The 14,344-nt window shown below is 42.1% G+C and overlaps 1 protein-coding gene across 4 annotated transcripts in view; it reads left to right on the top strand.

Moving 5' to 3' along the window:
• Positions 1 to 14,344, top strand: part of LOC116590851 (zinc finger protein 197) — a 38,340-nt gene that overhangs the window by 18,266 nt on the left and 5,730 nt on the right. The window lies entirely within an intron of this gene.

Genomic DNA, 14,344 nt, shown 5'->3' on the forward strand with positions numbered 1-14,344 from the left:
ATTCGGGGTCTCTTCTAATTCCATACAAATTTTTGGATTATTTAGTCCATCTCTTTGAAGAATACCGGTGGAATTTTGATCGGAATGGCATTAAAAGTATGGATTGCTCTAGGTAGTATAGACATTTTAACCATGTTTATTCTTCCATGATCGAAGAGCATGGAATGGTCTTCCATCTTTTTGTGTCTTCTTCAATTTCTTTCATGAGTGTTCTGTAGTTCCTCAAGTACAGATCCTTTACCTCTTTTGTTAGGTTTATTCCCAGGTATCTTATGGTTCTTGGTGCTATAGTAAATGGAATCGATTCTCTAATTTCCCTTTCTGTATTTTCATTGTTAGTGTATAAGAAAGCCACTGATTTCTGCACATTGACTTTGTATCCTGCCACGTTGCTGAATTGCTGTATGAGTTCTAGTAGTTTGGGGGTGGAGTCTTTTGGGTTTTCCATATAAAGAATCATGTCATCTGAGAGGAGAGAGAGTTTGACTTCTTCATTGCCAATTTGAATACCTTTTATTTCTCTTTGTTGTTTGATTGCTGTTGCTAGGACTTCTTATACTATGTAGAACAAGAGTGGTGAAAGTGGGCATCCTTGTCGTGTTCCTGATCTCAACGGGAAGGCTGCAAGCTTTTTCCCATTGAGGATGATATTTGCTGTGGGTCTTTCATAGATAGATTTGATGAGGTTCAGGAATGTTCCCTCTATCCCTATACTTTGAAGCGTTTTAATCAGGAACGGATGCTGGATTTTGTCAAATGCTTTTTCTGTATCAACGAGAGGACCATGTGGTTCTTCTCTCTTCACATATTAATTTGTTCTATCATATTGATTGATTTGCGAATGTTGAACCATCCTTGTAGCCCAGGGATGAATCCCACCTGATCATGGTGGATAATCTTTTTAATGTGCTGTTGGATCCTGTTGGCTATGATCTTGTTGAGAATCTTAGCATCCATATTCATCAGTGATATTGGTCTGAAATTCTCCTTTTCGGTAGGGTCTTTGCCTGGTTTGGGGATCAGGGTAATGCTGGCTTCATAGAAAGAGTCTGGAAGTTTTCCTTCTGCTTCAGTTTTTTGAAAGAGCTTCAGGAGAATATGTGTTATTTCTTCTTTGAAAGTTTGGTAGAATTCCCCAGAGAATCCGTCAGGTCCTGGGCTCTTGTTTTTTGCGAGGTTTTTGATCACTGCTTCAATCTCTTTATTAGATATCGGTCTCTTCAGGTTGTCGATTTCTTCCTGGTTCAATTTAGTAGTTTATAGTTTTCCAGGAATGCATCCATTTCATCTAGGTTGCTAAGCTTATTGGCATATAACTGTTGATAATAACTTCTGATGATTGTTTCTACTTCCTTGGTGTTCGTTGTGATCTCTCCCTTTTCATTCATAATTTTAAGAATTTGGGCTTTCTCTGTTTTCTTTTGGATTAGTGTGGCCAATGGTTTATCGATCTTATTGATTCTTTTAAAAAACCAGCTTCTAGTTTCATTGATACGTTCTGCTGTATCTCTGGTTTCTACCTCATTGATCTCAGCTCTAATCTTGATGATTTCCCTTCTTATGTGTGGAGTTGGTTTGATTTGTTGTTGATTCTCCAGTTCTTTAAGGTGTAGAGACAGCTGGTGTATTCTGGATTTTTCAATTTTTTTGAGGGAGGCATGGATGGCTATGTATTTCCCCCTTAGGACCGCCTTTGCTATATCCCATAGGTTTTGGACAGAAGTGTCTTCATTCTCATTGGTTTCCATGAATTGTTTCAGTTCTTCTTTGATCTCCTGGTTGATCCAAGCATTCTTAAGCAAGGTGGTCTTTAGCTTCTAGGTGTTTGAGTTCCTTCGGAACTTTTCCTTGTGAGTGAGCTCCAGTTTCAAAGCATTGTGATCTGAGAATATGCAGGGAATAATCTCAGTCTTTTGGTATCGGTTGAGTCCTGATTTGTGACCCAGTATGTGGTCTATTCTGGAGAAGGTTCCGTGTGCACTTGAGAAGAATGAGTATTCTGTTGTTTTAGGGTGGAATGTTCTGTATATATCTGTGAGGTCCATCTGGTCCAATGTGTCATTCAATGCTCTTATTTCTTTATTGATTTTCTGCTTCAATGATCTATTTCTGAGAGAGGCATGTTAAGATCTCCCTACGATTAGTGTATTCATATCAATATGACTCTTTATCTTGATTAACAGTTTTCTTATGTAATTGGCTGCTCCCATATTGGGGGCATAGATATTTACAATTGTTATATCATCTTGGTGGATAGTCCCTTTAAGGATTATGTCCTTAGTTTAGTCTTTAGTTTAAAATCTAACTTACCTGATATGAGAATCACTACCCCAGCCTTCTTTTGAGACCCATTGGCATGAAAGATGCTTCTCCATACCTTCACTTTCAGTCTGGGTGTATCTTTAGGTTCAAAATGGGTCTCTTGTAGGCAACATATGGATGGGTCCTGTCGTTTTATCCAGTCTGCAACCCTGTGCCATTTTATGGGCACATTTAGGCCTTTCACATTGTGGGTGATTATTGATAGATACGTTTTTATTGACATTGAGTCACCTTTGAAGTCTTTCTTTCTGTAGATTGTCTGTATATTTCTGTTCAATGCTATTCTTGGGCTTTTTCTTCCTTTAAAGAAGACCCCTTAATATTTCCTGCAGTATCGGCTTGGTGGTTGCATAGTCTTTTAAACCTTGCCGGTCCTGGAAACCCTTTTTCTCTCCATCCATTTTGAATGTCAGTCTTGCTGGATAAAGTATTCTTGGCTGCATGTTCTTCTCACTCAGTGCTCTGAATATATCTTGCCAGCCCTTTCTGGCTTGCCAGGTCTCTGTGGACAGGTCGGACGTTATTCTGATAGGGTTTCCTCTGTATGTAAGGATCTTCTTTGTCCTAGCTGCTTTCAAGAGGTTCTGCCTACAATTATAATTCTTTATTCTTATATTAGGTGTCTTGAGGACTTTCAATAATCTGTAATCTTGGGGGGAAACCTTTCGGCCTCTAGAACATGAACGCTGGTTCCATTCATGAGATTTGGAAATTTTTCATGAAGAACTTGTTCCACTATAACTTCTAGACTTCTTTCTTTCTCCTCCCCTTCCAGGATTCCAATAATTCTGACGTTGGAATGCTTCATGGCATCTTTTGTTTCCCTGATTCTGTTTTCGTGGTTTCTAAGCTGTTTGTTCTAGGCTTCCTCCTGATCCTTTCTCTCTATCTGTCTTCCAGAACACTAATTCTATCTTCTGTCTCAGTTACCCTAGCTTTGAGAGAGTTTAGATTAGAATGGAACTCATTGAGAGCATTGTGAACCTCTTCCCTGGTAGCTTTACGCTCCTCTCTAACATTGTGAACATCCTGTCTGGTCGCTTTCAGTTAGGCCCTAGTCAATTCCATTTGGTCATCCATGGCTTTCTCCAACCTAGCTATTGCCTGGATAATTGTCAGCCTAAATTCTCTTTCCTACATATTGTCTATGTTGATAGCCGTTAGCTCTGTTGCAGAAGGTCCATCCTCTGTATTTTTCTTCTGTTGGGCATTCCTCCTCCTAGTCATTTTGGTGGGAGATGACTGAACTGATGTAGCTGGATGTATCAACCGTGGTGCAGTCAAGGTGCACCCTGGAACACTTCTGAGCAATCAGGATTCCCCATCCAAATGAGAGACAAAAGAAAAGAAAAAGAAAAAGAAAAAGAAAAGAAAACAAAAAAGAGAAAGACAGGAAAGAAAGGGAAGATGAAAGAGAAGGTTCAGCCCAGATGGGCCCCAAGTTAAGATTTATGAAGTAGACAAACAAAAAGACACAAAAAGACTGATACAAGTATATGACAAGAGAAAAAAAATATGCAAATAAAGGAAGAACCTCGTCCAAAAGAATCCCAAGTGTAAGATTTATATGCTATCAGTACAAACACAAAAACACAGAAACACTGGTGGAAGAAGAAGATGAGAGAGTTCTTATAAATTCTCAGTGTGTGTGAGGAAGGTTGTTTTGATTCTTCCTGGATGTATCTTGATATCTTTGTTAAAGGACTCAAATTTCCTAAGATAAAGGGGATTAAAAATTGGTTTCCCTATAGGGGTAGTATTGATTGGGGAAATGGGATTACTTTGAAGTTTAACTCTATATGAATATTAGAGGATAAAAATAAAAAGGAATAAACTAGACTAAACTAAAATTTTAAAAAAAGGAATTCAAAAACTAAAAATGCAAAAGAAAAACATAGGTGTATACATTAAAAAGTTCAGGTTAGAAGGGTATTATGGAATTTGATGTACTGTACACCTAGCTCGTTGTGATGGTAAATAGGTTAAAAAAAATTACCTATGTGTAAAAAAAAAAAAAAAAAGTTCCAGAATAGGGGGAATGAGTCAACAATACAAGTTTTCCTATGAAGTAGTGGTGGTTCTCTTGTAGTCTTTTTTTTTTCTCTCTCTTTTTTTTTTTCTTTCTTGGTTTGTTTTCTGGGGGAGGGGCCTGCCACGTGGGTTGTCAGTCAATGATGTTTCCTGAGTTAAGTCCTCCCACCCCCCTCAAGGGGGTGGGCTCTGAGGAAACTGGTGTTTTTCAGGCTTTTGTTCTCTGGCGGTTTTTATGCTTGTTCACTTTTTTTTCTCTCACCTTGACTGCCTTTAATGGTTTTTGTAGTTTTAGAGGAAAACAAACTGCACCCTGATCTCCCTCTCAGAGAGAAGCCTCAGTCTGGGTGCAGAGCCTAAATAAGTTCCCCCTTGGCCGCTGCAGGATCCAAGTTGCAGACCCTGGGGGTGCAGGATCTTTTGCTTGTACCCAAAGCCAAGGCAGTGGCGGCTGTCTGGGAGCTCCCGACCGCCAGAGAGGTTCCAAGCAGGGATCGCACACTGAGATTTTGCCGCTGGCCCGGGCTGGGAGTGCCTGGTCTTGCTGGGTCTAAGAGTGCCCGGCTTGCGCGCACCTCTTTCAGAGGTGGCTATGGGTCATGCGCGCGTCTCAGGCACTGAGAATGGGGCACAGGTCCGAGAGCACCAAGCTGGGCTTTCTCACCAGGTTGCGCACCTCTGTCAGGGGAGAGTTTGGGGCTCGCGGCTTAGGCTTTGAAACAATGGCGCGGGTCAAAGAGCGCCGGCCGGGCCTTTGTAACTCTCTCAGGGGAGCATGAGGGGCGTGCGCGCGTATCTCAGGCTTTGTAGCAGGGCTCGCGCGTTCTGCCAACCTGCATGGCTCCCATCCCCTCACAGGAGCTAGAACCCACGCATTCTCGGGCGCACTGGCGGCTTAGGGACCAAGACCTGGCTTCTCCGCTGCACTCTCTCTGCCTCAGCACCGGGGAGGTTGTCCTGGGACCAGGGACTTAAGCCCCTGTCCCTAGCCTCCCCGATTCCCACAATCCTCTCCCCGCCCCACCGTGATCCTTTGCTCTTTTGGAGTGCATTCAACCAGTCTCAAGTTAATGCTGGTCCCCAGACGCAGGGCACTCTTGCTTGTATTGGGGTATTACTTTCCAACCAGTCGCCTCTGGTGGCTCCCTCCCCCTTTTGTTTATCTAACGATCACAGTCTGCTGCCATTCCCATTTTGCTTTATCTGCCCACTGGCGTCTTCTGCCCCTGTAGAGATCCAGACGTGTATAATTCTGATCTCAGGCTGATTTCATGGGCGAATGGAGTTCTTTGGTAGGTAATCAGCTCACTTTGGGGTACCGGCTAAAAAGGCGCCTCCTCCTACTCCCCCGCCATCTTGTCCCCCATCCCCGAATTGCTAATTTTTTTAACCATTTTTCATCTCAATTAACCACTTGCAGCACTTCTGATGAAGTTCTTGAACCTAGGTGAGGTTCGGTGGGGTGAGGTTCGGAGCCGACGGCTAAAGAAAGAATTCTTAAGACGTCTCTGGTGCAAAAAGGTGGTTTATTAGAGCACAGGGACAGGACCCGTGGGCAGGCAGAGATGTGGCTGCCCCGAGTTGTGAGGAGTGGCTGGTTATATACACAGGAGTTGGGTAGGTGAGGACAAAGGGTTGTTCAGAAGGGCTATTGGGGTAAAGAAGACTGTCAGGATATTGAAGTCCTGGTTACTATCAAGCCAAGGCCACTTTCCCTCTAATGAGGCACTAACATAAAGACAATTGGGAGTCTCCTGGTGGAATGTTACATTCCTGCTATCAAACGTCCTTGTTAGTGAGATTTAGGTTTTAAAAGAAATTTAACTTTATTTACTTTTCCTTCTACCTCCGTCTCCTTCGGTTTTTTATGGAGGGGAGGGTGACGTTAGGGCTTGAGGAACTGAGTTATGTATCTTTGGAAATTGGGCTATTGATAAGGCAACTTCTTTGTTGTAAATCTCAAGGACATTTGTAAACCAAGAGAGACTCCTGCCTTGCAGGACTGTGATCTCTGCAAGTTAACTATTTGTTCTTCTTTTAGGGCAGTCAGGGGTGCCTGTGGAATGTCACACATATTACCAAGGGGAGTGGGTGGAGAGGGGGTGCAAGGCACCAGCCCCTGCTCCATCCTCAGCCAGCCTCCTGCTCCCTCATCATTCCCCCCTGAACAATTTTGACCCTTAAATCTTTAAGGTGGTTGAAGGTGGAAGGTCTCATCTTCTGTAACTTCTTCCTACTGAATAGGGGCATAGAGCTGTCCCTACCTACTCGGGTCAACATTGATCAGTGGAGGAATGTATAGGGGAATTACGAAAGGCGGAGGCAGCTGAATCCACCGCTGACAGTGAAGAAGTGACGTTGTGCGTGGTAAGGATCATCTGCCGTGGTGAAGTCATTGCAGCAATGGAGTCTCGGCACCAAGTAGAGAAACACTGAACAAAGCAACATATTAAGATTAATAAGGCGATAAGAATGAGAAGCCCAAGAAGGAGATTCCTAATTGTTGGTCATAGTCCTCCTTCAAACCAGGAACTTAACCATTCACTGAGAGAGAAGGATCTTGTAGGGCCTTAATCTGCGTATTCATATCTTAGTTCTGTGAGTTTTGTGGTAGTGTGGAATGAACACACAACATTCTGCTTTGATAATTGTGCATGTTCCACCCTGTGCTGCTGTCAGGACATCTAAGGCCATCCTATTCTGTAGGACTGCCTTGTGTATTTGTGAAACTTCGGTATTTAGTAGGGAGATGCTGTTTAGTGAGTCATTGAGTGCCTTTGTAGTATATTTATTAAGGGCTTCTACATGCCACATGACATCCTCTAGTCCCGCAGATGGAAGAAAAATGGATGCTAAGTGATCATACCATTTAAAAACAGATCGTGTCCATCTTTGTTTCAAGTTGGGGAGATTAGCTGGGGTTGTAATGGTTTTAGTAATGCGCCCATGAATCCAGGCAAATCCTAAAGTACAGCGACCTATCCACCCTGGAGGAAGCCAGGGCCACAGGTTGGTTCCACATATCCAGTGGGTTCCATTTGGAGCTGGCCATCTAATGCCAGGTCGCCTTGCCCAGTCAGTAGCAAACCAGTCAGTAGCCTGGAGTACTATTACTTGGGAACACATTTCTAGTGAGCCATCCCAGATATCATGCGTTCTTTGCCCAAGTATCACTCGTATGATTTCTTTGTTCCCAGCATAAAATTGCCTTCTGACTGAGCCGTCCAATTGTGGGTGTAAGCCACAGATATGTATCCCAGATTTGATATATGCCATCCTTAGTATAGCGATAAGGAGGGTTTTGTAACTTAGGCCCATATTTGATTGGGGAGTTATGGCTTGATAGCATCCCCTTTCCTTCCAAATAGCTACATAGGCATGTAGTACCAGGAAGGCATATTTGGAGTCAGTATAAATGTTAATTCTTAGGCTTTGGCAATTGCAAAGTGCTAGTGAGCACTATGGCATACCTAGCTTATCTTATTTTTTCTATGAAAACTACTGTTATCAGAAAACCAACTGTCATTCATATTTTTAACAGGGGCATCTTAAATCTGGACCAATAGAGTAAGCAAGATCAATAACCTCTGAACATGTTTGCTCTATAGAGAAAGAAGTACAGTGGTCAGGTTCAGGCATACAGGTAACTAGGTTTAAAGTTTGACAAGTTTTAAGTATTATTTCTGGCATATCTGTTAGTGTAGCCCAGTATTTAATAAGTCGGCCTCCATCATCCATTGGTGGCCTTTGGCTTCTAAGACAAATCTGGACCTGATGTGACATCATTACAGTCAGGGACTGTCCCATAGTGAGCTTTGAGGCTCTTTTATGAGGGCGGCTGTTCTAGGTTTCGCTAAAGCATCTATTTGCAATTGCACCTCAACGGAGGTGGCCTCTAAATATGACTAAGGGATGAAACCAATAAGACGACCTTTGAGTGGTCCAGCCTTAACAATATCCTGATTACAGAGGATCATTGTCAAGTGGGAGAAAACTTGTCAAGAGATAAGGGGAGTCCCCCATGCATCATACAATCCACTCATAAACAAAGTGGGGTCATCCATTGTCTCCACAAGTCCATAGTTAATCCTTTGGAGTGCAATAGGCTGGCTTTTAGGCAATTTCATTATCCCAGCCACACATAAGGTGTTAGTTAAGTTATACAATTGTAGGGGAATCAATCCCATTTTCCAGTTGTTTAATCATGTGTGAGGGGGTTCTACTAATATCCCCACAAAATAAAAAAGCAAGAAGATCATCTAAATGAGCTAATGTGTAACTTCTCTGAAGTTTACCTCAAATTGTTTAGCTTAGGTAAACAAACATTTAAAGACAATCAAATCTAGAATTTAACATCCATAAAGGTGTGTTACTAAAACATAATTTTTCTCTCTAAAATAAGCCTCATTTACAGAGATAGCCAAATCAGGACTAATTCACTTGTGAAACAAGTCCAGATTTTACAAACTTGGCCTAATTATTTAGATAAGCTCAGCAAGAACAATGAGTGTGATCAATAGATCTTTTAGCATCTGCTTTGCTGGAACTTTTTATAAGGAATCTCTAGGTTGAACTTTTAGTAGCCTCTCCAGGCTAGAAGCCAAGCCCTGTACTTGCCATCAGGCATGCCTGCAATACCTGTTGATTTGGGCGAATTCCTCTTCTGAGGCTGCACCTACCAAGGAGTGACATTCTTTACTCACCTGGTGAGGCTGCTGGGAACTCTGTAAGCAAGGTATCAGGCCAGCAGTCCCAAGGGGCTTTATGGCTCCAGGTTTCATAAAGTCAACCTTAGTTCCTTTAAACTGTCTGTTCATATCTGAGTCTTTTCAAATATGACATCCCAGTCAAAGCCTTGGTAAAATAACCAGTTTCCAATGGTGTCCTGTTACAAGGAGAACAGATTCTTATTGAGCTTATGCAAATGACTGATTGCCATGGAAAAATGCTTACTGAGACCTTTGGTTTCAGAGGGTTCATATAGAGAGAAAATTTGAATGCCTTGAGCACTTTTACATCTCTGTAAGTTACAGATAACTTAAGAAAAAGTATCTCTAGTCTGGAAGAGCAAACATTAGAGAGAACCGGCAATGTTTAAAATAAGACAAAACATTAAGAGACACAACACTATAATCTTTTAGTTCATTTAGTCCCATGTTACTAAATCTGGTGAATGCGGCTTTAGTCAGTTTTGGAAATTCTTACCCATTTCAGTTTTAGGATTTTCAAGTATATCAAATATCTGCATTTGTCCTGAAAGTCCTTTATAGGAATCTCCTTGAAGATAAAACTCATTTTACAAGAAAATTAAAACAATTATAAATGACAAAAACTCAGAATGGATATGGTTAGAGCTAAAGAGACATGGGAGTTTACAATTTAGCTGCAAGAAAATCAGGTTACAATTTCTGTGACACATAACATTCCCATAATTACAATATCAAGCAATGATCTCTCAAAACATTAAAACTTTAGGAAGTGCATAGAATCTCTAGAATAGTTATAGCATTTTCCCAAATGTAACCCAAGGTTTATCACTGGTTCAGTAGTACTTCATGAGCAACTTCACGTATCAAGGAAAAGCCTGAGTTAAAGAGATTTACAATTTAAATCTTGTCAACATTTGCTAAAATCTTAGGAAGTTTTAAAGCACATGCCTAAATATAATTAGGGATGTTAAACACCTGATAAAACAAAACATAGAAACTGGTTTTTCTGGGAAGGCAAAGAGAAAACCATTTACATTTTCTTAACAGCAGATCAATTGATCTAAGAAAACATTGTCCTTTTGAACAGAGACAATTTCAGTCTTGTACCAATGTACCTTTAAAACCCATTCATTTCGATCTTAGTCCATTCTGGACCATAGCTAAAATTCCTTTTCTGAAGATTTCCCTTCACAAACCTTCTACAACTTTCCTTTGCATTCAGGTTTTGTCCCAAGCCATTTCCTTCCAAACATCCATCTCATTTAGGACAAAAATTACCTTTTATCTTTAATAAAATGCATTTCCCTTCTTTAAATCTTTCTTACATATCATCTACTTTCCTGCAGAGTTTCCCTTATTTCCATCAGTCTTAGTTACACTAAGCAGAACTTTGTATTCTTAGAAACACCTTTAGTTATTAACCGATTGTGAACTGTTACAACAGAATTCTTCAGGTGGCAATTTATGAATCAGTTAAGTGGAAAACAAATTTACCAACAGATTTAAATACTCTTAGTTTCTTTGCAGTAAGAAGTCAAAAGCACAAACCTACATCCAGTAATTAACGACTTAGCATTTTATCCTGTTTGGTTAAGACCTAGATGTCCACAATTTAATTCCATTTGTCATCCAAGCAAAACTTTAAAACTTTCCGATTACCAAAGACTTTGAAAGTTACTTCAGCAATTACCCATTAAAACTTTGAGACAGACAGTTAACCATCAGTTTAGTCATTTCTTTACTAACAAATTTTAACAAATAACATGAGCTTATTTAACCTTCAGTAAACTTCCAAGTTTCATATTATTGCTGATAACTTAAAAGACACGTCTTATCTTAATTAAACCAACAAACTTAACTTAGTTCCAATACTGATTTATGTTCCACCTGGACCCACTCCACTTTGAATGTTTACCTGAGACATGGTTGGGAAGATCTGGAGTGGGGGTGTTAGGTCCAGGGGCTGCTCTTCTTGCTCCGTGACAGTGGAGAGAGAAGGAGCCGTGGTGCATGATCTAGAAGCTAGTCATGCAGGCTGCACACACGTTGGTGCAGAAACAGTAGGGGGAAACAGAGGAAACAAAGTGCTGCCAGAAGGCAGAGAAAGGATTCCCGGTTTTAGAGCTCATAAGGCCCAACAGAGGAGCAGACGCCATGCTTTCCCACCAGCAAGGGGGGAGGGGTTAAGCAGTCCAAGTCGGCCAGAGAACACAGGGAAACTTCCCCGAAACAGAGTTTCGGCAGCTGCTTGGGAATATTCCTTATGGTCTCTGTCTCGAGTTAGACTAACCCCAGTTGGCTCCAGTTATAGCCATTAACACGGGAAGTGAGTGAGGGAGAAGCCCCCACATCTATTAGGAGAAACAGAGAGAAATAAAGCCAGAGTCCCCTTTGCTAGGGATGGCCCAGCAACCTGGGTTTACTAGAGGAAGGCTTATTTACGTAATTACCATCCAATATGTCAGGAGAAAGTTTACTAGCTGACTCATTTGGGCAAACACATTCCGCAAAAGCCCCTTACTTGGGGTCCTGGTGCAGAGCAATGAAGGCCTAGGTATGAGCGGTGAAGGTATCCTAGGTCCATTTGCCCTGCTTCCTGCAGAGGAGATCTAACTGATAGATCCCACTGAGGCCATGTAGTGTTACAGGAGCTCAGTCCTTTCCTAAGTTTTGCAATCCAAATTATTTCCAGTGGGTTAAAAGGCACCCCAAGGTAGAGTCCTTGGGAACTGAGGAAGCCTACTGAGGCCATGCTTCCAGAAAAGTAAAGAAGGTCCATTACCAAATCCCCCCTGACTCCTGGGTAGCGTCCCACGCAGGATATGTCAGAGGTTCCTGTGTGTCAAAAGCGACCAGAGGCGTCCCTCAAGATATCGCTGTTGATCACCATCCTGCCTTCCCTGGCAAGACATTCCTGCCATAAAAGGCCCTGGAGGGGTGCCGGCGTCCCTCCACTTCCCCATTGCATCCTAGGCTGCTGATGGGTGCCTGGTGAATGGACCAAAACGCTGTGCCATGCCATGCTCATTGTCTGTCCTGAAGACTGCATACTGTTTTGCCATTTTAACCCATGGAAATACTAGAAAAGTTTGGCAAGGGGAAATTACCCAATTTCATAGCTTTAACCGGTTTGCAGACGACACTGACGAGAAACAGTAAAGACTGAAATCCATCACGGTCTAAGCGACATTCCAACACATGTGGCCCTTACAGCCAACTTCCCTAGGAAACGGTCCCCGGTTGCGTTTTAATTCAATCGGGTACTGGTTTTGGCCGGCTCCCAGTGGAGGTCTCGTGGCCAGAAGTGGCTAGACCAGGGATGTGGAGGGGATCACATTAGATTAATCAGGAGGAAACCTCACACGGGAGTCTTAAGATTGGCAGCCGTCCTGGTGACTTAGTTGGCTGTCCCGTGCTCAAGAGAGACAACTTTATACAAGAACAGGAATAAAGAGAGGCCATCAAGTTTCTGGGTCCTTTTGCCATTCCGGCCAGGGTACTAACTTACAGCCAAAAGGCAGACGCTATCCTCCCTGTAGAGTAACCACGGGCTAGAGGATTGCAGCCTGAGCAATTGACATGCAAGTGTTCCAATAAGACCATACTCCTTGAAAAGCCCCTGAAACGAGAGTAAAGGAAGAAGAGAGGGAATACCCACCACTTTTGCACCGAAGCTCAGAGTCCAAATGTGAACTCACACACCTCCTGGCTGGCTCGCCAAAATGATGAAGTTCTTGAACCTAGGTGAGGTTCGGTGGGGTGAGGTTCGGAGCCGACGGCTAAAGAAAGAATTCTTAAGACGTCTCTGGTGCAAAAAGGTGGTTTATTAGAGCACAGGGACAGGACCCGTGGGCAGGCAGAGATGTGGCTGCCCCGGGTTGTGAGGAGTGGCTGGTTATATACACAGGAGTTGGGTAGGTGAGGACAAAGGGTTGTTCAGAAGGGCTATTGGGGTAAAGAAGACTGTCAGGATATTGAAGTCCTGGTTACTATCAAGCCAAGGCCACTTTCCCTCTAATGAGGCACTAACATAAAGACAATTGGGAGTCTCCTGGTGGAATGTTACATTCCTGCTATCAAACGTCCTTGTTAGTGAGATTTAGGTTTTAAAAGAAATTTAACTTTATTTACTTTTCCTTCTACCTCCGTCTCCTTCGGTTTTTTATGGAGGGGAGGGTGACGTTAGGGCTTGAGGAACTGAGTTATGTATCTTTGGAAATTGGGCTATTGATAAGGCAACTTCTTTGTTGTAAATCTCAAGGACATTTGTAAACCAAGAGAGACTCCTGCCTTGCAGGACTGTGATCTCTGCAAGTTAACTATTTGTTCTTCTTTTAGGGCAGTCAGGGGTGCCTGTGGATTGTCACACATATTACCAAGGGGAGTGGGTGGAGAGGGGGTGCAAGGCGCCAGTCCCTGCTCCATCCTCAGCCAGCCTCCTGCTCCCTCATCACTTCCACTTCTTAAAAGCATTTCTACTTCTTTAAAACACTTCTACTTGCTTAAAGAGAACTTTCCTGAAACCAGCATCTGGCTTAAACTGTGAAGCCACTCCATCCAATCACTGTGAATGAGGAAACTGGAATACCAATATTGGATAGGACACATGCCTATCCCTATAGTCAGATGAGGCAGTGTGATTGGCAGTCTTGCCTGAATCCTGGAGAAAGTGACATCCTGGAGAAACTGGCCTAAGAATGTAGTTCAAGTTGACATTTACTAGGTTTTTTCTATCCTCACCCTCTCATAAATTAAATTTATAATGGAATAAAATAGCTGTTTCTTTCCTGTGTGTTTTCTTTCTATTTGTCTAGAAAAACAGTGTTGTTATCCACTAATAGAAGATAATACCACTATTATTCACATTATTTACTTACTAGATAATTTGGGGAACAAATACATAATTTCTCCTTATATTTGAATGGTGAAAGTAAGTTGCCAAAACATTTCAAAAAGATTAATTTCTCATTTTACCATATTCGAGAATGTGGAGTAGAAAGGGACTGGCAGTTCACTAGTTCAGCCACATCATTTTATAGATGCATTATGTTTTTAAAATGTCTCAATTTTTTTTTCTGTTCTGTATTTCTCTATGTATATTTTAAGATTTCATTTATTTGAAATCTTAATGAAATCTTGTTAGAGAACAAGCAGGGGAATGGAGAAGGACAAGCAGACTCCATCCTGAATGCAAAACCCATTGTGGGGCTCAATCTCATGACCCTGAGATCATGAGCTGAGCTGAAATCAAGAGTCAGATGCTTAACCAACTGAGCCACCCA

This window comes from Mustela erminea, chromosome 1, assembly GCF_009829155.1.
Source record: "Mustela erminea isolate mMusErm1 chromosome 1, mMusErm1.Pri, whole genome shotgun sequence".
Lineage (NCBI taxonomy): Eukaryota > Metazoa > Chordata > Mammalia > Carnivora > Mustelidae > Mustela > Mustela erminea.